The following is a 26,332-nucleotide window of genomic DNA, read 5'->3' as shown; positions in this document are numbered from 1 at the left end:
CTGATTCTAATTGTATACTAGCAGCAACACAAACTCCTTTGGCTAATTCAAAGTATTTTGATAGACAGCTTGGGCCCAAAGCATATTTTCAAGATCAAGACAATAAAAATCTCAGTATGGAAAAATCATCATTTGCCTCACTGACTTTGATTTACATCTGTGTTACAGAGCCATGAAATTTAAAATAAGATGATCTAAATTGTCCTATAATAATGTGGGCATGAACGTATACTCCTGGTGGCAGAGTTTCCCTGTCACTATACCAAATGAAATCTGGTTTTTAGTGCCAATCAGTTAGGCATCATTAACCCTTTAAGAATGGCATTAGCATTCTCACAGAGCTTTTCATCGTGTAACAAATGTTTTCAGACTAAACTTCTCGAGGTCAAAGAATCCAAGCCAGAAAGATTTAGGACCTTTTTGTCCTCTGCAATATTATATATACACTCTCCATCATACCAAATATAAATTATTAGCAGTGGTTTTTAAAAGCTTGCAAAAATGTAGTATTTGAGTTAAAAAGCAGTCCTTCATAAGATGTCCCCATGTGCTCCTCCCCCTCATCCCTTTTTTGCTGTGTAGTAGAAAAATTGCTCTGCACATGCATCCTCCAGGATCCAAAAATGAAAATTGCTTTGCATTTGCTATTACATTATGGTGCTCTCCATTCTGGTTTGTTTTTTTTTTTTTTTTTTTTTTTTCTCAGTTCATGTTGTTCTTTTTGCAATAAGTGTATGTTTGAATTGAATTGAAGCATAGCATATTAAAGAACTGGTTTTCATAGCTGTTTATGTCCTTTCATCCAAAGAAGTGTGAGAAAAGCAATCAAGGCTTCAGATTGACATGCTAAAGCAAGAACTATCAGAAAAAGCATCTTGCCGTTGGAGTGTGGAATATTTGCATACCCAGTGTGTTTGTATTAGATCAGACCAAACCAAGGTATTTATAGAACCAGCTTCAGCCTGTGGTCAGGCTTGTAATGAACAACTGATTTAGTTTCAGGTGAAGTAATTATTAATCTATTCCTCCAGCTTTATGCCTCTGAATGTGTCAGAATGTAGCATCTATAACCCTGACTCAGTGTATTATTCAGACTTTCCATCACTCTGTTTTTCAGCAGATGGCATCTGGGTGACTTGCAGTCTTATGAGTGGGATTTATGAAGTGAAATAGAGAAGCTTAAAAAGTAATTGCAGAGACAGGAGGAAAAATTAGAAATTAATATCACTGTAGGAAATGGAAGCAGCCTCATGTGGAAGTGAAATTCTCAATTGGTAGCTTTTATATCAAAAGTGGTGTTTGATTTGTATTTATTGCAGTATAAATAATGTGATGCAGGCAGTAGTATTGTATTGAGTAATTTCTCTTGCAGGTATTTGGGATGAATTTCCCAGGAAAGACAAGTGAGTAGGGAGCTGTAAGACTGGTACTCCTCTCCTCACAGAGAGCACTGCATCTTTTAGCTGGGATTTTGGGAAAGATGCTGCCTGTGCAGTTCAAGTAAAACATCCTGTATTTTTTGGCTCAAAATAGCTCACGTTAAGGTTTTGCTGATGAATCGATGTGGCCCATGGAGCAACCTGAATTACTCACTGAGACAATGTGAATGTGTGTGAACTCAGGCTGGGTAAACAGTTTTAAGGGAAGGATGAGAACTCAGAAAATCAAGAGTACAGCTCACATGACTGGCTGAAAGAAATGTTTGAATGCTATTGATGAATTTAAGTGATATTTGTAATAGATTTGCACAGCAGCAGTGATACAGAGAGTAATTTTCTCTGCAAAAGGGGCAGTGGCAGTAGTAGCATAAGGGATCAACATCATGAGTTACATCAGCTCCACTGCTGAAATTCAGAAGAAATAAGTGCCACATTTTGTTTAGGAGACAGTTTAAAGCACAACTTTCCTTCTCTGAGGTGTCTATCCAATATGAATCCCCTGTCACCTGTGAATAGAGATTCATGGCCAGCTCCAGGTAATCTGTGCTTAGAGTCCTACAGAAATTCCCAAGGGAATATGTTAATCTGGACTTGCTGTATGTGTGTTGGCACTGTGGTGCAATCATGATTTTGAAAAAAAAGCATGGATATGATGGGTGATTTGTTCTTTCAGTGCTAGCTCTGCGGGGTTTTTGGACCAAAATCCTTATGTAAGTACAAAATTAACTTGATCTTCAGCCTCTCTGATTTGAGTCAGAATCAGCTGTATGTGCCTAAGTATGGACTTAACAGTTTAATGAATCAAGATCTAAATTCACATCTTCCTAAGACTAATGCTCAAGAATGAAGAGGTTATTTGTCTGTCCTAGTGGAATCCTTTTTGGTATAACACATTTGACAGCTCTATGTAAATTCACAGTGGTGTATGAAATACTTTTCCCTATCATATACTGTCTTTGTCACTACCTTCTCTTAACCTTTATCTCAGTAGAAAAGAATATTTAGAAAAGCACACTTGAAAAATGGGCACTAAAAACTTACTGCCCCAAAACATAGAAATTGTTTTAACTAAACCTTTTTGAGGCTTAAGGAACTTCAAAAAGAAATTTGGAATCATAAAAAATACTGAAGGTATTCCTTTTTTGTTGTTGTTGTTGTTGCTTGAAAAATGAAAGTAATGGCTTCAAAATGTGTGCACTGAAGAGAGGCTTTTGTTCTGACAGCTTGTACATCAAATTTCAGCATTAGTGGGTTTGAAATGGTAAAAGTTAGAATTTGATAAAAAAAGCTTTTGGGGGTCCTTTCTCGAAAAGATTCCTGCATGAAATATGAATCCAGAAGGAAATCATGGAAATAGAGAGGATGTTTTTAAATGTATAGAACTGTTAAGAAAATAATAGTGCAAGATATGCTTTGAGATAATGGCAGGAATTTTGCAGTTGTATTGTCACTGTCAAAATCAGCCTATTTGCAGCAGTTCTACAGTGTTTAGGCATAGGAAAACATAGAATTTCAACCCTTTCCCAGCACAAAAATGAATGTTTCTGAAGTTTCATTAGTTTCTTCTTTCTTCAGATTTCCATTTTTGTACTCTTTCTACATTTCTTAAGCACTGTGACAACCTGATGAAATGTAAAAGGTTTTTTAAAGTGTTTTCAGAAATTTTCCATTATATTTAACATTAGTGAAATGAAATACATTGCCATCAAAAAGCAGAAGTGAAAGACACTTTTCCCATATTAGCTGTCATCGTGCAGGTCCTGTGTCCCAGGGTCTGGGACAGTTAATCTGTGGGACTCCAGACAGAGAAGCAAGTTTGGATTTGCACATGAGTGGTTTCTTTTGAAGAAGCAGTGCCTGAACATGGCTGAAGAGAGTGTGGTTGAGGCTTGAAATTTGGGGCAGGTATTTTGAGAAGCAGAGCTGTGATGCTCAGCAGGAGCATGGGGCTGGAGCAGGGATGAGGGGCAGCCCTGCTGTGAGCTGGGAAAGCTCTTCTGACTGGTGCTGAACACTAGGGTGGGACCAAGGTCAGGGGACATTCCCCTTCCTCACCTCAGGTTGAAAAGAAGGTGTAAAGAGAGTAAACCTGCTCTCCCTTCCAGGATAATCCAATCTGATGGGTTGGGTCCTTCCCACAGAGGGAAAGAACAGAGCCTGAATTTCGGGGAGGAGGTGGAAGGGGCTGGAGCCTTCGAGGGGATATCCATATCCCCTTCTTCTCAAAGAGCTTAGCAAAACAAAATAGAGAAAGAAAAGCCTCCAGCAGCAGGGAGTGAACGGCTGGAATTTCCTTAATATTAGCTGAGCTTTAGGCAGCAAGCCTTAACGTGGAGAATTATTTTTAATTAATAGCTTTTCCCCTACTTTGGAGCTCAGCAGGAGGATCTTCTTTGCATTGCACGAGGAGGGGAAGATAGGAGCAGTCCCGGTTTTGTAACTGGTAACTATTTCAGGCCAACTGCACTGCCTGGAATAACTTTGTATTCAGAAAAAGAACAAAATGTTACATCAAAAGATATCTTCTTCTGGTTCTTGGATTTAAATTGCCTCTCTCGATAAATCCACAACCTGACCAGAAATGAGTTGATGGATTTTTAAGGGTGTCCAAACCAAATTATTCCCTCTCTCCTTTTCTTCCTCCCTCTCTCTCACCTCTGTGTTATCAGCATTTGGCCCCAAGAGGGGATGTTCCAAGGAGGCTGAGCAATCCCAGCTCTGCCAGGGTCTGAGGCTCCAGGACTTGTGCTGGGTGGCAGGGCCCTTTACCCAAACTAGCCCAGATCCAGATGGAAAAAGAGGCAGGAAGGTGTTGTGAATTTGTATTACTTTAACACAATGGGTTTGTTCAGAGACAGTTTTCAGGCAATAAATGGCTCCTTTGTGTTCCTTCCCTCCCCATGGTAGCTTTCAGAGCTGTATATGTGCATATCATTTTGCCTGTGTATTAACAAGCAAGAAGGCTCCCTGGCTTCAGGCTCCCTCCTTCTCTTCCTCCCCCTCTCCTTCTCCCCAGCTTACAACACCCTCTGCTGCAGCACACAATTAAAACAAAATTGGCAAAATAAGTACAAGTTTATGGCAGGGGGAGTGGGGGATGACCAAGAATCCTTTCTTTTTCCTTCTCTTATTTGGAGTATTGTAAGAAGCTGTAGTGCCTCTTTTTATGAGAGGCTTCCTGGGAGTCAGGACATTTGCTTGTTATGCTGTGGCACTGCAAGAGGGTGATCGTCATGGACTATAAAGTAACGGGAAGTCTCACAGCCCCTCCAGCTCTGTAACACAGTAGCTTGGCTCACACAGGAGAGAGGGATTTATAGCACTGCCTTGTATTTTTTAACATATTTTGACTGCTTTTTATTTACAACCCAGCCCAACAGTTCTTACTTTGTCCCCTGCCTCCCTGGACTCCTATCTTAATTCTGCCTGTTCCTTGTGGTGTGTTGAAGCCCCGGAATTGTACAAAAAAAAGTCACTTTAGGTGGAGGATCAGCATGGATAAGTGTTGAACTTTGAGGTGAGCACATCCCCCTTCAGGCACTAAGTGCAGGATAAATATCTGATTTTCTAGGCTATGAGGAAGGCAAGAAGAGGATGTAGCTGGGAGGAAGAAGAAAAAGTATGAAAAGAGTGTTTTCCTTGTTATCAAATTTGCCAAGCTATTTTCCTTCTGAGCTTTTGTTAAAGCCCAGTGTCCTTATTTAAATAAGTCTAATCTCTGAAGGAGTTCTGAGTTGTTGCTTTTCAAAGCAGTGGGGTGTAGTTCCGTTTTATTAGCTGTCATTGAAGATCTGATGCAGTCATGTCAGAGGCTGTAAAATGCCTTGATGCCGTCAAGCCAAAGCCGTGCCTGCCATCCCTGGCACTGCCTTCAGAGTCAGTTTCTTCCAGCTGCTAGGGTTCACAAGCAGCATTTCCTAAATTTTGGCCTGGATTTGGCAGTATTCATGGGTGGCCATGCCCTGGTGGGGTTGGAGCATTAGTAAATCAGGATTAGTATTTACAAGAAGGGGGAAGGTTGTGAACGATGCAGGCATTGCCTGAATAATTAAGCAGATTTTTGGGAGACCTTGTCTCTCTGTTAGCATTGGATCCCGGTCCCAGATCCCTTCCATTTGCTCTGATGAAGCAGTGTGGCATCACGCTGCTGACCACAGCTCAGATTTGGGGTTATCTGCTCTCGTTGGAACAATTCCCGCAGAAGCTGCAGGGATGAGTTAACCATCTGAGGTCAAGAAGAGGACATTAAATATAATCAGCAGCTCCCTTAATCTTAAGAGGAGAATCCTCATTTTCTTGAATGTGTGTGCTGATCAAAGCATGATAGGAGCCAGGATGTGATACAAGAACAGCTATTTCCCAGGAAGAATTTTTTTTTTCTCCTCTTTTTAAGGGCAGAAAGGAAAAGCACTAGGAATTTTGAATTGTTGGAACTTTTTCTCTTGTGGTTCAACTAATGCAGTGAGTCAACTGCACTTGACCAGTGCTTGTACATGTTAACTATCAGCTAACATAATCTGAAGCCCTAGGAAAATAGGTTGTAGCACAGATGTAAGACACTGAAGGAAGACAGTAATTTTTTCCTGTAGATGGGAAATGCATATGTTGCCTCACTCACTTGTCATTACTGAAACTATAGGTAGGGACAAAAATAGAAACTACTGACAGCTTGATTTCTTCATGCTGGCACTGAGCTACAGCAGAGCTCTACAAGACCCTATAAATATGCAAGCGAAGGGAAATCCTACACAAGTGCTATCATACTGCTATAGTATACTGAATAGAATTAGCTTTATTGCAACCAAACAGTATGGACAGAGTCTGCTATTCAGAGCTCCCCTATCTCAGGAACAATGTAAAATGTGAACCAAAGGCAGCTAATCTGGCCTGTTTACTGGGAACAGTTCCAAAATATATTGTTGGAAATGACTAGAAAAAGCTTTGCACTGCACAGCTCTTATGGAGCAGCCCTTTCTTCCTTTTAAAGTGACATGTCGTTGCAGAAATTAAACACTGTTTCATTAAAAAAAAAAAAAAAAGGGGGGGGGGGGGGTGGTGGGAAGAGGGGTAAGGAATCACTGTGGTTTAAACCACTTATTAAAATTTGTGAAGGATCCAGCATGCATTGAAAATGCTCCCCCTGCCCCCAAACCCAAACCAACAAAAACAAGCCAACCCCATGAATAGCTCTTCCTAGCTTCCTGCACATTGAATATGCATGTTAAAGGACAAGGAGCCAAGAGTTGCTCTGTTTTGCTTTGCTTGGAATATTTTTTCTATGAAAATATTTCCTATTTCATTTTCATATTGCTATTTTTGATATGTCAAAGTCAGGGGCCATGCCAAGGAGAGGCTGGTGAGCTGGCCACAGAGGAGATTTCTGCCATGCTCACAGTGGTGAACAGAAGCAAGATGTACCCCACTGTGTAAATGATGCTCCCTGCACCTGCATGCAGGGTTCAAAGACATGACAAGAGCAGAAAACACTGCTGCTGGGGCTGGGAGTGGAGTAGGTAGAGTGAAACAAGAGTCAAGCAGAATTCAGGGTCTCCCCTCAAGAGGACTCCACAATCCTCTTACTTTCATTCACATCTCTAAAGTGGCTCCATCTCCCTCATTTTTCTAAGCTGCTGTTGTAAGTTTGCTTCATGATTTAGTTGCTCTCATTTTTTTTGGAGGTGGCAACTGACTCGTTCTCATTAGAACGGAGCAGTGTATACAACTACAAAGTAAATATTTCTATCTTCCTCCTGGTTCAGGCAAAAAACCTTGACCCCCATGCCAGTAGAAGTGAAACATTTCCAAAACACACAGGCAACTGGAGATGTGACTGTGGTTAAAAGCCTCCAATTTAAGCACAGTTCTCCAGGAAACCATGACCAGGTGAAGATGACTCGTCCCTGATGAGAAGTTTGACTCTGTAACAATTTGTTGGCCAACTTGTACATTGTTATTTTATTGTCTATACCATGGAGCACTTACCTCTTAATATGTCTGATAATAAAAATCCCACAGAAGTTTAAATTAGTGTAAGGCTCAGCAATCAGGCTTAGCTGTGCTCTAGGGTCATCAACTCTCATATCAAATCATGTCACCTTCATTAATAACTGAACCATTGACCCTGAAATTCAAGGAGCATCCCTACAATTTCCTAAAATCTGGAGCTTTTATCCTGTCAGCCACAAACCCTTATGAGGCAGTGAGTTCCCACTGGCTGGCTCTGTCCTCCTCCGAAGTTCTCATCTTTTCTGCTCTAATCTGGTTCCTGGCATTTTTTGTGTTGGCGTAATCTACCCCAAATTTTGTCATGTACTAGACAACTGCTGCAGGCTAAGGCTGTGCAAGGGTGAGCACTGAGCAGGCTCCTGCCTGTCCAGGTGCATGGTGTGCACTGAGAAGCTGCACATTTCCTTTTTTACAGAGCTGACCTTCTAAACTGGTCTGATTGCTGCCAGTATTCATAGCAGGGAGAACAGACATGGACCTGCAATTTCATTGACCTGTCCCACACACCAGTATCTCCCACATCCCTCTCCCAAAAATCTCTCCAGAGCTGCTAGAAGTGAAGAATTCAGTGGTTTAATTTTCTGTTGTCTTGCCAAGTTAGAATGGGATTAAATGCTCTCAAGGTCTCTGGACTATCACTTTACCCAAAACATCCATCCCAAGCATTCAAAGAGGCATAGAGGCTCTGCATAGCTATTTATTTTAAATGCCTGATTAAAATTTCATGAAAACAGGAAGTCAGGGGAAAAGAATAGATTGCAAGAACGAAGAAATCCAGGGCTTTGTCATTTTTAACTCAACAACACACAACACTGAAGAAAAAACCCCAACAACCAGCACATTCAGTTGTAACTGAGGAATATTTTCACAATTGTACTGCCACTAATAGCGTATTTTGTCATTGACAGGGGAGTTTATGAAATAAGAATGAAACCCATTTATTTACTTAACTTATTACACAATTTTGATTGTGTTTATAAATTGTCACCTCGAGGTAACCTAAAATTGCTGTTCTTAAACCCTGCAAACTTTAAGATTTTTTTGGATACTCTTTTGTTTTCTTCCTATCTCAGCAGCAATAAATATTGCAATATCACATCCTTAACAGAGCAGCAGCTCTTCTGTCCTGGTATCTTTCTGGTTTTCCATTCATAAGCATATTTATTTGTCTAAATAAATAATGGGGGCAGAGACAAAAGACTGATTTTTCACATATAAGTCACATACAAAAGACCCTTATGGTTTTTCTGGCTTCTAGAGCTCATTTTTCCTGTATGTATCTTGCATGTTTTTATTTTTCCTATATGTCCTTCTTTTACAAGGAAATATCCTCTTTGCTGGAAACATATGAATCAGAAGCAGTGTTTAGCCAGGTTGCATTACAAAAAGATTTAGAGTCTGTCGAGCTCTTCTTGCCTTTTTAGGCTGTGGGAAGCAGGACCCCCATTAAGAGGCTGCAAAAGCCCCTCAGCCATTTTCCAGTACCACTGTCACCTTGACTACCCGTAGGTAGTCGTGGGGTACTTACAAACCATCAGTGTCCCAATCTGTTCTCCTGTACCAACCCCACAAAAAATAGATGGATGTTAAAATTCTGTATTAGCCTCTCACTGCAAAAGCAGCATATGTAGGGTTCTCAGCTAGGGCATCCGGTGGCTCTGGATATGGTATAATTATGATAGCTTAATGACAAAATAAGTTTTCACTTGCCAGTGTCAAATTAATCCTGTCAGTACATACGTCACTGCAAGTGCATTGCTCACTGTACCCTTACAATATGCATAATACCATGTCTCCTTGCTTCTGCTTCTCATCATGTGGTCCTCTTGGTGCAGATGCTGCTCAGCCACTTAAAGAGCTGTAACACTACCAGGGGAAAGAAGAAAAAAAACCTCAGTATGTTATACTGGAACGAATATAATGAGCCTAAAACCTTGGAAGCCTTCCTTTGTTCATCATTCTTGCTGCAAACAGTCACAGCCTTGTGGATTTCTCTATTATTTCAGCTGTAAAAATCATATTGAAATTTGATGGGAATTATTTCTAGTGGTAGTTAATTGGCTGACTAGGTGTATATGTGAGGAGAGGTAGCAGGGAGCCCATAAATGACCTTTTCCCTTGTTAGATTGCTCCCTGGCCAGCTGGACATTTGGTATCCTAAGGTGAAGAGTTTTTTAAATTACAGTTTCACGGCTTTTCCCCTTTACAAGACAACAATTTCTCTGTGTTAATTCACCATATCGAGGGGAGAAAAGAAAGTCAGCTGCTGCAGAATATCCCTTATGCTTTAAGAAAGCACAGCACTAATTGCTCAGAGACTTTTGCAAAACAAAATCCTGTGTGGCTTGGTCCACGCCTGCACACTCCAGTTGTCCCTGCTCTGTGCCAGCATGTCACAGGTGCACACCACAAGGGACAATGCAGCAAATGTAATTGGGAGGCAGGTGGCAATAGCTTGGACTCCGTAACACATTCATCCCAAGGTGCACTAGTGCATCTGTTAGAAAGTGAAATTTTTTTTTTTTCTGTAATTCAGTTGCTCTAACAGAGATTTGAGCTATAGAAAAATATTTCCCATCTCCTAAGCACAAAAGTGAGAAAGTTACTAAAAGTCCTCAGAGACCACAAGCGAGGTGGGGTGGAGGCTGCTAATCTTAGGGAAAAAGCAAGGGGTTGTCTGTTTACATAGATGTGGGTCAAGTGTTTTTAACACACTTGAGAGGGCTTTTTCCTCCTCTGCTATCACTTTAATATCAGCACAAACTTTTCCTTTCTAGATATGAGCCTTTTGTAATTGCATCAGTGCTGCGTGCTCTGACCGAGCCGGTCACTCTCCTGCACTCAACCTTCCCTGCATCTTTCCAAGAGCCAGGGCAGAGCCTCTCGACGTGGGAACCTTTGTATTTCTGCTCTGAGTCCTAACAAAGGGTGTTTATTCCCTCTCTAAAACACAGAAAGGACCCCAAATGCTTGTACTCTTACAGGGAGCCTGAAAGTAAATCTTGCCGAGCCGAACTGCAGCAATCTCTGGGGTGGAGTATAACAGCTATAGTGCAGCGTGCAGAATCCCTCTATAGGAGAGGGAGGCTGGTGCCAATTCCAGGCAAAACTGTGGGGAATGGGATTCAAATGAGCACAGATGCAATGTGGCTCACGGACAAAAAACGAGCAGCACAGTACTGCAAAAATGCACGTAGGTTTTAGTAGCCTTTGGTGGACAAAATACTGCTTTACTATGAAGGATACCTAAACAAGGCAAACAACATAAAAATTATATCACACATTTTGACTGCCACATGCTTCCTAATCCCTAGGGGAGTATTTTCCCCATCTGTCTCAGTTCCTAACTCCACTACTTAACTCTCATTTTAATCTGGAGCTGGGTCCAGCCATAATCCAGAGTTCTTAGGGGGGATTTGCATGTGAAGCTGCTGGGAGGGTCCCATTACTCCTCTCCCAAGGTCTGCTCCAGCCTCTCCTGGCAGTTTGCAGACTTTGTCCTCCTGCTGCATCTCCACCTCTTGTCTGGTGGCAGGGCCAGGTAAACGGGAAGTGTGAGGTTTCGATAACCTGCAGCAAGTGTTTTCCGTCTCCCAGGAGGGAGCTGCGCTGGAAAACAATTTGGAAGACAGGAGCAGAGATCTGGTGTCATTTTTGGTGCAGCTACTAGAGTTTCTTGCTGTGAGCCCTTATCAGTGGAGTCCTTGTAGAGCTGCTCATCAGCAGAGATCCTGCGGGCGAGCGCAGCGTTATTGCTTCGTCCCATGTGGCTTTTTTTATCAGTGCTGTTCTGGCTTCTAAACCTTCTGGAGACGCTGTAATTGGGTACTTTGGGGTGGCTTGGCTTTTTTTATAGTGTAAGTTAAGTTTTTAGACTGGGCTTTAGAAATAAAAATAAAATAAAGCAAAAGAAAGCAAAATAAAAGCAAGTAAAGTAAAGAAAAGGAAAGCAGAAGAAAGTTAAAGAAACTAAAATGAAAGGAAGTGAAGTAAAATAAAATAAAAAAGAAAAGTAAGCATCTGTAGTTAGAAGAAAAGAAATGAAGTTCCAAATAAATAAATTCTACTTCTATTTCTTGGAGTGATCTAGGACAGCTGATGGAGATTGACACTCTTAAGTTACATGAATGTTTTGAACGTGTAAAGAATGCTTTATAAATTCAGCTTGGTTTGCTGTGATACATTTTCCAAATTAGGATACTGCGGAGCAGATTGTGAAATGGTGATTTACATGACTTGAGGATTTTGCTCCTTGTGATTAAACACAATAGCACTTCCTTTGGTTCCCTTTAGAGTGCATTTTAAAAAATGTATTTAAATATATGTAGAAATGTATTTAAAATGCAGGTTATTTCCACAAATATAAAAATATCAGGCAAAAAGTGCATTTTTGAGTGCTGTGTAAAGTACAGCTGAGCATGTCTAGCATTCTGCAGCATTCTAAAGGAGGAAATAAAATTACAACCAAGAAAAATATTCAAAGTACCATTTTTTGGGGTTTTTTTTGTTTTTTTGTTTTTTTTCTTTTCTGGCAGGAAAGTGAAAACATGGAGTTTTGTTGGCTCATTCTTCCTTTTGCAAAGGATTTAGTGCTGAGCTTTTACCTCGCTACATGATATACTGCAGTGAAATGCACAGAAATTTGGGATTAGATATGAGTTGTAACATCGAGTAAATTTTATGTTGAGAAATTTAGAGTGTGCCAAGCAGCCAGCTCCTCGGACAAAAGACTAACATGAATAGGTTAGAGAATTATTAGCCTCTAATAATAGATGATATACTATATATCAAGTAATGACTACTTACTATCCTGCATTTATCTGTTACACGATGTCCTTTTTAATTACCTACCCTGCCGCCACGGGGGCCGGCAGCTGGTGCAAGAAATGCTGCAAAGCTCATGCCTTCTTCCCTCATAAAATGAAAATATCTTCCCAATCTGTGCCCTTGCAGTTGTTATACATGGGTTTCCCAGGGAAAAAAAGCATCCAAAGCACATCTTTTTTGGACAGTAGTTTTTAAGAAAGGTTGTGTTACTGAAATTGTGTTTCGACACAGTTACATCCAGTGGAGAGCAAAACTCTACCCGACTGTGGCTCTTCCCTTCAGACTTTAATTCCTTCTGCTGCTTGTCTAGGTGAGGAACGGATAAAAATAGATTGTTAGATGAGGCTGTTGCTTTTAATTATATTCATAATGAGCATTCACCATCCTTAATTCAATAGTGCAGTATAACGGGGAGGGCAGGGTTGTTTAACCTCATTTCCTAAGGAAATGAGGCATATAGCATCCCACCACCCACCCACCTGGACCCAGGCCTCTCCTAACAACGTGTGAATGCTTTCTAAGTGGGCTTGAAAGGGGACAGACATCTCAAAGGTTACATTTCCTCATGGAAATTGGGGTGAGTGCAGGGAAAAACTCCACATTGGTGTGCCAGGCAGGTAAATTCATGGCTGATGGCAGCCCATGGCTGGTGACATCCCCTGCCTGCTGGGAAACAGCAGACTTGCTGCTGGGGCTGGACTTTGGGATGGGCAGCACTGGGCAAAAACAGAGGAAATCACTTTTGCTCCCAATTTGGTTTCAGGTAGGAGCATAAATTCTGGGAACCTCATTTTTCACTAATTCTCCCTGATGTAATGCCAGTGCAGGCAGCCTCATGCTTTTGGTGAAATCAGGGCAGAATGAGGAGCTGGTTTGCCTTCTGGGAGCAGGACAAAGCTCAGTGAAAATTAGCCACTGTGCTTTTGGACCTGCAGTGTTGCAGGGGATCTTTCCCATGCTGTGCCCCCAAAAGACCAGTTCTCCCCCCTGCTTCCCTCCCTCCATCTGCTCCCACACCGACTGCTCTTGGAGCTGGCAGCACATTAATAAAAAAATGTAAGTTTTATGGGACAAAGTAAATAAGGCAATTCATATATCATTCCTAAGACACACAGAAAGGAGGCAGAGAAAAATAACCAACCGATATTTTATATGAGGATATTTCCATGAGTCAGCTCATTTTCACATTTCTGGGCTTCCAGCTGCAAGCTCTGCTGTGTTGGCTTATCTTCTACTCGAGGCCTGGCATGTGCCAGAAGTAGCTTATAATTGGCTGTGTTTCCCCTTTGTAAATGGTAATAATAGAGCCTTTATCAGCAGAGAATGGCTAAAAATTTGGATGTCTTTAATTTCATCACAACTTGTAATTTTTTTCAGGTCTAATATTACACAAATAGATCTCAGAGCTCCTTGTTCAGGATGTAGGGCTGACAGCAGAGGGGTTGATTTTTGTAGGTGGGATATTGAACTGTCCTTCAAAAGTTCTCTAAGGAATGACCATAGAGCTGAATTTATCCTTTAACCCTTGTAGCAGGGGTTTCATTAACCCCTTGGCTTAAGAAGAGTCACGATAGTTGGGGCTCAGCCTGGCTGGGACAGGCTGATGCATTTCTTGTGGCAGCCTTGGTGTTTATTGCAGGGCAAAAATGCAAGGTATTTTCAGTGTATTTTAATTTATTTGAGGTTTTCAATGAACTCACCTCAGCCTTCTATACTCCTCTTGAGATTGATTCCTGTGGATTTCAAAATGACTAAATTTAACTGGGTGGGGGGGGAAAGCAGTTCATTCAATACAATTTCTAAAGACAACCATGCAAGTTTTATAGAAAATGAATTTTAAATTTCTACATGGTAGAAGAATTTGGTTGATCACAGGCATAGAAAGGATGTTGCAAGATTTATTTGGCCAGTCACAACTTGAATTTTGAATAAATTCTGTCAAGCTGTTAAAAAAAAAAAAAAGTGGAAATACATCACTTGACGCATTCAAATCACAAATATGTTTGAAGGGAACTGCAATCTGCTCAGAGATGTCCTGTGAATAAAAAAGATTTCACATGTGTTTAATATATTCCTTTTTGAGGAATTAATTGTCCACCAGCACTGACAAGCATGGGGGATGGAGGAGCGGAATGGGAGCGATTTGCAGTTCTTAGTGGGAATTAGTGGCATGACTATATTATAACAATCATAATTAAGCTTTGTACTTGAACAGTGCCTTTCCTTGGGGAATCTCAAGGCACTCTGTCAAATTTAAGGGGAAATCCCAGGGAAATAAGTGATTTCTCTACAGATCTGCAAAAATCTCGTGGCAGGGCTGGGAGCAGATCCCAGGTCTCCAGTCTTCTGGACTCTGGCTCCAGCTCACAGCAGGAGCTGCCTGATTCCTCTGTCACAAATGGGGCAGGATTCAGGAGCTCCAGCCTGGGGTGCAGGTGGGTGCTGGGCTTGCCTCCCCCACCTGGGGCTGCACAGAAAGCAGTGACATGACATGGGTGGGGGACAGAGGGAAGGTGACAGCAGGGACTGGCAGCTCACACCAGACAGCCCTTTCTGTGGAACCCTGAACCTCAATAAAAATAACAGTGGCAAACCACACTTGGATGTTGTTGTAACCTTGGGGAAGTCCTGACTCCTCCTTGCCTCAGTTTACCCACTTCTACAATTAATATGGTGGCACAGTTGTGGTGGCGGACTTTTCATGACCAAAAAAAAAAAAAAAAAAAAAATAAAAAAAATTAGGAAATCTTACATAAGGAAGTGGTGCTTTGAGCATCATTTGAAGTTTTTCATCAAGGCCAAAATCCTTACCAGAAAAGTGTGCTCTACTTTATCTCAAAATTCTGCCTTTTTGCAAGAAATACACAGGGAAATTATTTATATATCATGAAGAAGACTCTGATGAGATGATCACAGGGGTCTGTTCTGTTTAAAATCCCTAAGGTTAAAAATCTGTACAACTTAATGTTTCTAACACGCTTTGAGACCTTCAGAGGCAAGGTCCCTTTGGACTCAGTAGAATGAATTGGCCTCCTCGAGTAAGCTGGGTTGAATTTTGTGCGTAAGACAAGCAACATGTTACGTTATAGATTTGTTTGCTCCCCTGGCTCGTTTCACCAGTTTGTGCAGCCTGGTGAAAAACCAAACAAATTCACCTGACTGCACAGACAGAGCAAAGCCAACAGTAAGTTTTTCAAGTGCCTGCAGAGGATGACAAAGTGTTCAAAAGACAACTGGACTTAAAATTATTGAGAATGTTTAAAGTAAGCAGTAAAACTTTAAATGTTGATTTGGTGTTTTACTGGAACAAATAGAGAGATTTAAAAATAGTGGTTAGATGCTGAAAAGCACAGCTCCAGTGAAAATCCCCATATTTACTCTGAATAAATCCTCTCCCTCCTGGGAGCACGTCGAGTGTGGAGAGGAACAGAGTTACTGGCCTCTCTTGTTAGACCTAGGCTGCTCATTTGGCTTGGTGATGGGCAAAAGGATGTTTTTGGGTCCGTGTGAAGGAGCCTGTCAAGGAGCAATGGGCAGTGCTCCTCTGGATGGAAGCATGAGGTGTTTTAGAGGGAGCTGGGTTGTTGCTTCCATGCAGAGAACTCCTGCCCCTCTGCCCTGGGACCAGGGGTCATGGCAGTGGCCTGGCGAGGGGCACCGCTCTCCAGCAGCACTGCTGGCATCTCTGCAAGCCTCGGGTCAGAGGACCAAGGGTATCCCACCAGAACTGGGACAGTTGGCAATCCTCGTTCTTGTGCAGACTGTGTGAAATGCACACCATTCCCCAGAGCTTACAGGCACAGTTACAAATGAAGCAAAGATGGCAGGAATGACATTCCCTTGCTAATTATAGTGTGGTCCCATCTGTATATTTGGTGTTATGTCACCAACTCCAGCCTGCTTTTTTCTAGCAGGGAAATACTGCTGTAGGTCGAAGCTCAGAGCAAAAGCCTCCAGACCTCTAGTAATATTATAATTGCTTGTTTAATGGGGGAAAACCTCTATTTTTAAGGGCTATCAGTTGGAAATCTGAGAGCGTGTTGGCTAAGGTGCTTTTTGGGTAATTCAACAGTCTGTGTTTAAAAAACACTTGGGTGTGGATAAGCATAACAGAGTACAATGACTGCACATTTCACTGAACCCCACTGGCTCCATTGGCACATTGTGCATGGCAGCAAAGCCATGAGCTCAGGTCCGTCCCTCCTGCGTGGAAAAGGTGGGAGAGCAGCTTCCTCCCTGGCCATCAGCACTCTTCTTGGCTGCAGACTTTTTGGTTAGTAGGTAGTCTGTGAAGAGTTTGGACTGTAGGAACTGTGCATTACCCTCCAGGAATTCCCTCAGAGAGATATGAGGACAGAAACTGCCCTACTGAATCACTCCATGGGGTATTTCCTTTCAATCCTCTTGAGGATCTCATGTGTCCTCCTAGGGACCCAGATACAGTCCTGGAGCCCACATCTCTGTTTCTGTTGGTGGAGTTTCCTGGGTCCTTCTTGTAGAATGGTTGCAGTTTAGGACCTTAAAATTGCTCATGGAAGATACCATTTGTCCCTCTGAAGGAGCCCATGGGGTGCTTCTTTCTTGCACATAGTACTTGTGAGCAGTATTGTTGAGTTTCATGCTAAACCATATAGGACTGAGATTTTTAATTAGGGTAGAGGTGGGAGCCTCCAAATCTCATGTGATTAAAGAGTTCTCATAACTTTTACATTTATTATACAGTCCAATTAGCATATTTCTTACTTTAATGTCTCTATTGCCCTGTTCAATGTTGAAAATCCAAAAATAAGAGCACTTGCAAAAATTTTAAAACCATTAAGTAAAAATAGTCCAGAAACAAAAATAGAAATGGGTGTTCCTAATTTAATTCACTGTTTGGGCTAAAAACAATTAATGAAACTTTGGCAAAACAAGGAAACACCATAAATAATGACAAGGAAACTAAAATCTGAAAACAGTCCATTTCTCCCCCATCCACTGGTTGTGGGAGCAGCAAAAGTAATTTTAAAAAGTCAAATAAGCCACCCCAAAAGCGGGCTTGTGTGAAGAGGTGTAGAAGAACTGTGCAAAGATGAATCTCTCAGGGCTTGCACCTGGACCTATCCTATGAGGTTAAAGCCCCTCTCTGCCCCCTAATTTGCTGATACATCCCAAGGGTGTTTGGTGGAGTCCATGTGCAGGGGGGAAGCAGATTCTCAAACAGCTTTATGGGTGAGGAGCTGCCACATGAAGGCCGTGGTGTCTCTGAAAGTCAAGGAGGATTTGTACCAGCAGAAATAGGCTCACTTGGTTTCTTGTCATACAGGAAGCCGTTGGTGGAGCTGGAATTTAACAAGTTCACAACTTAACAAGTCCCAGCCTAGTGTCTGGACTACCAGAATAGATTTTTTTCTCAAATACCCCCAATCGCTCAATGCTTTTGTGAAATTTCTGTCTCTCTGTACCCAGTGTCAGCCTCAGCTTAACAATGAAGGTACTCCCAGAAAACTTCTCACAAATAAGCAACCTATGCTCCCTGTTATGAAAGCAACCTCCTACTGTCTTGTATATTAATTCTGTGCTTGTGGGGCACTGTAGAGGTTGAATTTTCTCTGCCTGGCAGGGTATCTTTTATTGCTTTCATTTTTTTTTTTTTTTTTTAGGAATTTCAAGTTTCTGAAAGGCTTAGAGTGAGCCATAAAGGCTCCACCTCTTTCTTGGCCCTGTAACCCGTGAGCAGTTCAGCTGAGGCTAGGAGATTTGTGTATAATGATTTGGGAAAGTTGTGAGTATAAATAGTAAGGAATTTGAGATGTTTTTCCCCTCTGTAATTCAACACTCAATAGCTTCCCCTTCCACCCTGCACATAAGGTGCTGTACCAAAACCATGGAAAGAATTTGTGGAGCTTCAGATCAAGGAAGTTCATAAGCCTGCAGGCTTTTTTCTTGCTTGCTCTTTTAAAAAATCTTATAATACCATCTCCTCTGGAGGATAGCACAGCCAGAGGACTTTACAAATTTTCACCAGATCCTCTCACCAGGAGCATCTGCCCCAGGGCAGAGGCAGGACAGCCCTCTGATCTCTCATGCAGTGTGGTAAGGGCAGAAGCCTGGAATAAGTGTTTAGTCTCAGCTTTTTCCTTTCTCTTTTCTCTGTTCTCTTTCTGGTAGCAGCTAGTGCTGACAGAATGTGTTCAACCTTCTCTAAGCTCCAACCTCAGTCTTCCTTCCTGTTCCACACCTCACAGATACACAAGGCCAAAGTATTGGGCTGCAGCACACAGAATATCAGAATCATTTAGGTTGAAAAAGGCCTCTTGCACCATCGAGTCTAAGCTCAAATGACCAGGGTCATCTTGGCCCCAGCTCTCTTATGAAATGCCCATCCCTGGAGTCCCAGGACAAGACATTCCTGAGCATGGAGGTTGCCATTACATGTGGCAGCAGTGCTTGAAGCTTGGGGCACCCTGGCCCAGGCATCTCTGTAATGGCAGGTTTGCTTTTAAATGCCCCACAAGTTCCTTTCATCTCTATAGGCATCTTTGTCTTAATTTTTCCTGTGCTTTAAACCCTGCACGTAAAATGCTATGTAAACATCAAAACACCCTCACTTATTCTAACAGAAATGTCATCTCTGAGCAGTATCAGTGCAAATTCTCTGTAGCCCTTGTGATGTCAGCCCAGAGAGGGGTCTCAGCTCTGCACTTCATCCCCAAAGCCTGATTAAGAACCCCTTGTAGAGCTCTATAATTACACTGACTTGGGCACAGATGATGGACAATCACAGCATATATTTGTGTACCTTCACTGCCAGGAATTTGATGTATGGTTTCATTTTTGAATCTTGACTTAATTTTGCACCATGATATTTGAACATGCAGATTTATAAATCAGGCCCCAGCATTATTGTTTAAAGAACCCTCAATGCTTTTGGTAAAAACCTGAGTAAGTATTTATTATATTTAGATGCAATTCTGCTTATTGTTTCTTCATACCATAAGCTTTTCACTGACCTAGATTTTGCTATTTCATTTTCCATTTGCTGTCCCACAGTACATTTGCATGGAAAGAAAGTCTTTTGTCTTTTAATGTTCCCTTGCTCTTGCTATTTTATCCACCAGCCAAAATCACACTCACTGCCCTGTGATGGTGTGAAGAGCTTCACTGGAAGTGATTGTGTGGCTGAGGATCCTGGCTTCAAACTAGAAGTAAAAAAGCTACTGCAGCTTTTAGCTTTGTAGAATGCTTGGGTTGAAGAGTGCTGGAGGACCAGCCTGCAGCAGAAGAGCATGCAAAGAGGAATGGTTTGTGTGTTTTCCAGCAGTAGCAATTTACAAAAAAGAAGTGGACAGAGTCAGAAACTGGCTTCCTTTCAGGCAGAGGGAATAACATCTCCCTGGATGTATATTACAACCATAGCTAAAGACACAAAACAACATCTTGATTTTAATTCTGGTTTCAGTTTTAGCATGTCATTAAAGAGATACCTGTATTGACAGGAAGAGTTGTAATGCTTTTGGGGAGTTGTTATTATCGTATTACACGATTATGGTGTTTATTGCGGTGGTGCCTGAGGGCTGAATTTACAAACGCTGCGGATGGATTACATGGGTATTATGCTGCACACAGACATTTTGCTGCATGTTCATGTTGGAATCCTGTGAACTGGACAATGTAAACAAATTAACATTATCAGGGAAAACCTGTTTTTTAAGTTAACTTTCCCTGCAGACTATACTCGGCCAAAGGACACTTGCTCTTGCTCTTACATCTTCTCCATCTCAACCGTGTTCAAAAATGTTGTTTTAAAATGCATTTGATCCAACTAGCTAGTATATTTTTAAACACGACAGTGTTATGTTTAACAGTGTGTTAGCATATGTCAATTAACTTGTTTCCGCAGAGTGCTGACAGAAGTGCCCCCATCACTGCCAGCCCTGAGGGGCCCTGGGGCTCAGTCAAGTCAGCAGAAGGGAGCTTGTGCCCACACTTCCAGCCCACTGAAACTCAGCACTGGCTCTCCTGGACAGTATTAGGGTGCTGGAAGAGGGCAGGGTACATTTGAAGTAATTTCTCCTTCTGCTGGCTGTGATCTGTGGGTAAACCCCCATGGTCAGGGAGATGCACCAGGGCTCCTCTGTTAGCACCCCAAATGATGTCTCCTGTGAGCACACACGTGAGCTGAGATGCTCTCACTGCACACAACACCCTCCCAGACAGAATAAATAGAGACTTTTTCTCACACTGTCAGGAGATCACACCCCTTCCCTGTGCCAGATATAGATGAGATGGAGGAGAAAAGATGCACGTGCACGTGCATGTAGCCCCTAAGTCTCCCTTGTGCCCAGAGGAGGTGGTGAGGATGGCTGTGCATGTCTGGGGTGCTTTGTGTGCCAAGCCATGGCCATGGCCATGTGGGGTACTCACCTCCCCACTGCTCTGGACCACACTGGCCAGTGCAGAGGTAACACTTTAACCCATTGTTGGAAACAGCAGAGACCTTTCTGTCCAGAGACTGGCATGTGCTGCTGGATAAAGCCCTGGGAATGTGGGAACTAACCAGTTGTATCCTGGCAGGACCTTCCTGTGCATCCCAGCCATGAAATTTTGCATGATGAGAAGTGGAGTGGGGAGCACACAAGTCAGGTCTCAGCAGCAGAGCAGGAATACACACTGCTTTCCCACAGGGATGTGGAAGTGCCTGTCCATGCATGGCAGCTGCAGAGACACCATTGGATGTTTGAGAGGGCTCATGTGTCACTGCCCATGCAGAGGGTGTGGGAAGGGTAAATACATGGGCAATTATGGCAGAGGAGGTGTCCAGAGTCTGTATCCCCATGCCCTGCTGCTGTAGGCTGCATGGTGTACCCATGTCCCAGCCAGACTCTGTGTGCAGGAGCAACCCCCAAGCAGACAGCCCCGCCTCTGCTGCTGCTCCTCATCCAGGGAATTCGGGCAACCTTCATTTCTCATTTCCAAATTATCAAATGCATGAATGATTCCCACATGTTCTGGGACAGTGTTAATGGGAACGGTAGAAATACCTAGAATAAGCAGTGTCCAAAAATAGGTCTCTTGTCCTGCCAAAGTCTTGCACATGTTCTTAACTTTCCTGCCCTGGGAAGCAACTTCTGGCACCCTGCAGGCAGAAGAGTTTTTCCATTTGCTTCAGTGGGTGCGGGATTTCATTCTGCCTTGCAGACCTGTGGATTTTAAAGGGACTGTCCATAAGGCACACTCGAGCTCTTTGCAGGGTCGAAGTGCTTTATATTTTTAGCACTGACACAATGGTCATGAGGGAAAAGCACGTATTTGCCCTGCTGGAAGGGCATGGTCAGGCATGCTGCTCTGCTGGGGCTGCTTGGGGTCAAGTTGTTACTGGCCCTGAACCATTTCTTCGGGTGCTGCACCTTCCTGCTGCACAGCCTGGCTGCCATAATTGGAGCCGTGGAGCTGACCTACACCAGCCGAAACATGTTGGAAGTGGGGTTTTATAAATAGACTGTGTGGACAAAGGGTGTCTGCTCCAGGGTGTTTATGGGGCTGGGGAGAGGAGCTTGGGGCAGGGGATGGAGCCTGACAGCTCCCAGTGAAGCAGCACAGCCCTCTTTGCAAAACAGGGAGCGTGGTGCTGGCAGAGCCTGCGGCAAGCCCTCGGCACAGGGAAGGACGGAGAGGCCGTGACCCGGGGTGTGGGTGCTCAGCTATTTTCTCCCTGTGAGACTGGCTCCCGGGCCTTTGCTCATGCAAACCCTGACAGATCCCATCTAAATGAGTAGCTGGAAATTATGTGCTCCCTCCCTGGTCTGGGCTGGAGCTGAATTCTGCTACCAGTCTCAGGGAGTAGCTTTTGCTGCTGAATGCAATTAAAAGATCCAGAACTTGGCGCTGTGGGATCTTGCCCAGTGCTGGTAGTCAGGGTGATTGACATTGAATCCTTTGATTTCTCCAGAGGCATCATAATATTTTAAACTTATTATTAATTACCAGTGTATTAATCTCAGAATAGTATTAACAGTATTTCAAAATATAATTTTTTCCTGTCCGACCTGCTGGGAAAAAAATAAAAAGAAGCAGTTTTGGATGAACTGAACAACTTTATAGACACTGTGCTTTATAACCAGATAGATTTTCCCTAGTTAGTTTCATTTCTATCTAATATTGGTGGAAGATTAAAGATACTGAATCAATGGCTGTAAAAACTTACATTAAAAATTTGCAGTAAATGAGAAGAGGAAAATTTGATTAGAAACATAAATTGTAGCAACTGGAATGCCTGCAACTTATTTTTAGTATTCTACTGACAGTCACACTTGAAAGCCTTTTTTTTTCCAAATGTTTTCTTTTCTCAGATTAAAAAAAAAAAAAGGAAGAAAATGACCTCTAATATTTTGAAATATAGAACTAATTACAGTACAGAGTGATCCTGGTCCCACTGAAGTCAACTGCAGCATTCTTTATGACATTGCAGGATAGTGCCTCTATTAAGAAATAGTAAGGAAATGAGATACTTTAAAGAGAAGGGTTTAAAATGAACTGGCTATGTTGGCCTTTTTTGTAAAAATACCTTAGAGCCACTTTTATCAAGTCAAAAGGTACATTGAAAAGAGAGAAATTAAAAAATGCTGCTCGTGGAGCCTGGCAAAACATGAAGTTAGCAACAAACATATCTCCAACCCAATTATAACATTCAAATCAAGGAGGAAAACAATTATGAAATATAATGAAATCTTTCTTTCTACTGAAAAAAATCTACTTGGAGGTGTCCAGACCTAAGGGAATTACCAACTCAGCATTATAGTGGGGAAAAATGCAATGTAAATGAGAGTGAAATAATCAAATTTTTCTGGTGGAAATAAGTGCAGTTGTTTGATGTAATATTGACACACAGCATAATTTCAGCATCAACAGTGAATTTTAAAGAATCAGTGTGTTTTCATGAGATTTCTGTACAGAAAAACCATTAAATGGGGAAATCTAAATCAGACTTTGGTTTGCACATTGGCCCCTCTATAAGAGAAAGCCCTGAATTATTTTAGTTGCAAATAGAAAAATAGAGATGACCCTTTTTCATTAATTTCTAGACATCTTTTCCACTCGAAAATCCAGCATGGTTGTGGCATATAAATCACAAGAAATGTGATGTGTGACTGGTTTTGTGCTCACAAAAATTGAACTTTGTTTTATATCTCTAACACCAGCTCAGCCATTTAAAATTGCACAGTTTTCCACAGTGAGCTACACTGAACTCATGTCACTGTACTTCTTGCAGATGTAATTTTTCAGTATCATGGGGATGTATCCCAAACAATTAAAACAATTAAAGTAGGGCATGTCTTCAGTATTTTACTCAATCTCTTAGTCTATATGAAATATATTTGTAATTTTGTGTTCATTTCCAAATGGAGACAGATTCACACACCCTCACAGCCAAACTCAGGACAAGAACCAACAATTAAATGAAGCCTGAGATCCATCCCAAAGCAGGCATATACTCAATTTAATTTTTAAATAGCTTAATTAATAGTTTCAGCTAAAGCAAAGAAGTGAAAATGGGTCAAACTATGTAAACATTGGTTAGAAAAATACACTGTCCAGCCAAAGCATTGTAGAAGTGCTTTTAAGAAGAATGGTCTTTAAATTTAATTTAAACATGGGTTTCCAACTTAGGTAAAAGCCCAGTTCAGAGGAGGCCCAAGCCACTTTTTGTGCCACAAAGAATTACCAAGGTATGCTGAGAGTTTATTTAGTCCTTGCTTGTTCTGAGGCCGCGTTTCACCGTGCAGTCATCATTTTCTCCCTGCTGTCAGCACGCTGTTCCCTCTCGGCAGCTCGGAGCTCGCCGCCGCCGGGTCCTGCGCGAGGGCTGCGAAACATCCTCCGCAAATATTGACTGGAATTTTGAAACGGGCTGGGAGGCGCTGCTATTGCATGCTGAGTGTTTGTCTTCTGCAAAGGTCCAGGTTCAAGTTCTTATTGACACGGCTGGGATGGGTGGTGGGGTCCCTTACTTACATAAGGCTCAAGGCCAGGAGGGTGATTTTGCTCCGGAGTAGTAGAAGCAACACTGTGTGTCTTATCTCACCAGGCATTGCTCAGCAGCCCTCCCTCCATGGGAACATACACTGGTTAATCTCTTGATGGTTGCTGGATTCCAGAGGGGCAAATTTATAAAATGCAAGCAATTTCTCTCAATCCAGAGAATTATTATATTACAGAAAAAACTATTATTTACTAAGAAAACCCCCCATATTTTGCAAAATTCCATGATACTTAAATTTCAGTTTAAATGACCCAAGGGTGTCATTTGAAAGGGGTAAGAATGTTGTTTTTAAAAAACTTTTTTTTAATTATACAGTTGTGGTGTTCACATGACCTCTGAATGGAGAGAAGCAGAGAAATGAATGATCAAAACAATTCTTATCTCATTTGCTTCTCTCCGTTAGTGCCACATACAGTAGCACTTACATGACTCTATATATTTGTAGTATGAAGTTTCTGCTACACTGAGTTCTTTGCAGGTTTGCTGATTTGTAGTTATCTTCCAGGATCCTAACTTTTTGTTTAGAATAACTGAAAGGTTTCTATTTGCTTGTGGAGCTTTGGATTTTTTTTACTGTATTTTTTTTTAACTTTAATTGGGTTAAGTTAATAAAAAGATAAAAGAAGAATAGAAAAAATTTCAGATGAAAAGTACCAAGACCAGCTCAGATGCATTGCTTTAGGAAGATGCCACTGCCATCCCTTTCATCAGCACTCCTTACTGGTATTGTAAATTTGGGAGTTTGATTCTAAACTTTGGCTAACTTTTATCGCATGAGAATTTCCTTCAGTTCTTATGTTTCACCTTGATTTTTGCAGAGCAGGTCATGCAGCAGAGGTTGGCAATGTCTGAAGGTGTCTCTGCTCTTTGCCAGCCATCCCCTTTGGAGTGTGAAGTCAGGTTTGGGGGAGGAAGTCTGTGGTTGGTGGCTTTTTTGTATAGTACGTGGCTGGCAGATGAGACTGTTTTGGCCTTCCTGATCTGAACACTTTTGTTTCCATTGTAAAGGATGACACAATCTGTGCAGGCAACAAAATCCAGTTGGTTATCCTTTCCACCTGCAGAACATCTGCAGCAGGAGGGGAACATATCAAAGATCCTTATAATGAAGGACAGTTTTTACTGTTTATGTTCAAAAGCAAAACCACAACAGGAGACAATATCCCTTTCATGAGAATGAAGCAAACAAACATTTCGGGCTGGAGAACAGGCTGGATGAGCTGACCTACTCCAGCTTGTTTGAAAAGTTAAACGTGTCCAAGGTTCTCTGCCAGGCAAAGGGAAGATGTAGGAGAGGTTTTTATAAATGGCACTTGGGCAATTAATGTTAACCATCAATATCAGAATGGCTTAGATTACATGATTAACTAGTAAGAGTTTTGAGCTGGCTGGTAATTTTAGATTAAATAGTCAGGCAGCCAGTGACTTGAATATTGATGAATATCCTGTGTTTTATTAATATGCATTCTCTATAAATTAGAGGCTTAGTACACAAAGAAGAATCCTAATGCTCTTGCTATTTTTCATTGCCACAGGTAGAACTGAATAATTCATAACAATTAATTTATTTCACTGATTTAGCCTTTTGGGGCAGGGGGGAGGTAGGGGGGAAGTTGAGCACGAGTAGTCTGCAGGTAATCTTTTCCATGTTTATTTACGATAAATAACTTACCAGAGACATTTGAAGACTAATTCTTAGTTGTGGGGATTTTTTTTTTTTGTATTTTAAATTGGAGAAATTTAGAGGAATATGGGCACAAGTGCAAGCAACCAGCCAATCAGTACAAGTACCCCAATGAATTTTAAATTGTAAAAAATGCCCAGCTAATTGCAAATACAACACATACAGGGTCAGGCTCATGTTGATTTGTATTGATTGGTGCAATGCTGGTTACATTGCATATTTCTGCTCCTCATTTAATTGATTCTAGTACTTCAGGACCAAGATTTCTTACAAATATTTATGTGGGCAGAATTCATTGTCTGTATTCAGTCCCTAATTCACAGGTAAAGTGCTGCCCTTTTGCAACCAAGGGAA

General features: G+C 41.8%; 1 protein-coding gene across 3 annotated transcripts in view; it reads left to right on the top strand.

Moving 5' to 3' along the window:
* Nucleotides 1-26,332, top strand: part of MAF (MAF bZIP transcription factor) — a 185,028-nt gene that overhangs the window by 30,560 nt on the left and 128,136 nt on the right. The window contains exon 3 of one of the 3 annotated variants that reach the window (XM_041400546.1): nucleotides 11,043-11,082. The exons of the other annotated variants lie outside the window; for them this stretch is intronic. The gene's annotated coding sequence lies outside the window, so the exon portion shown is untranslated. Of the gene's footprint in view, nucleotides 1-11,042; nucleotides 11,083-26,332 lie in introns of those variants that run through there. 3 annotated transcript variants of the gene reach the window in all.

Source organism: Onychostruthus taczanowskii, unplaced genomic scaffold, assembly GCF_017590055.1.
Source record: "Onychostruthus taczanowskii isolate IOZ18803 unplaced genomic scaffold, ASM1759005v1 scaffold18, whole genome shotgun sequence".
Classification (NCBI taxonomy): Eukaryota; Metazoa; Chordata; class Aves; order Passeriformes; family Passeridae; genus Onychostruthus; species Onychostruthus taczanowskii.
The sequence above is the reverse complement of the archived record's forward strand: the minus strand, read 5'-3'. Positions and strand labels throughout refer to the sequence as shown.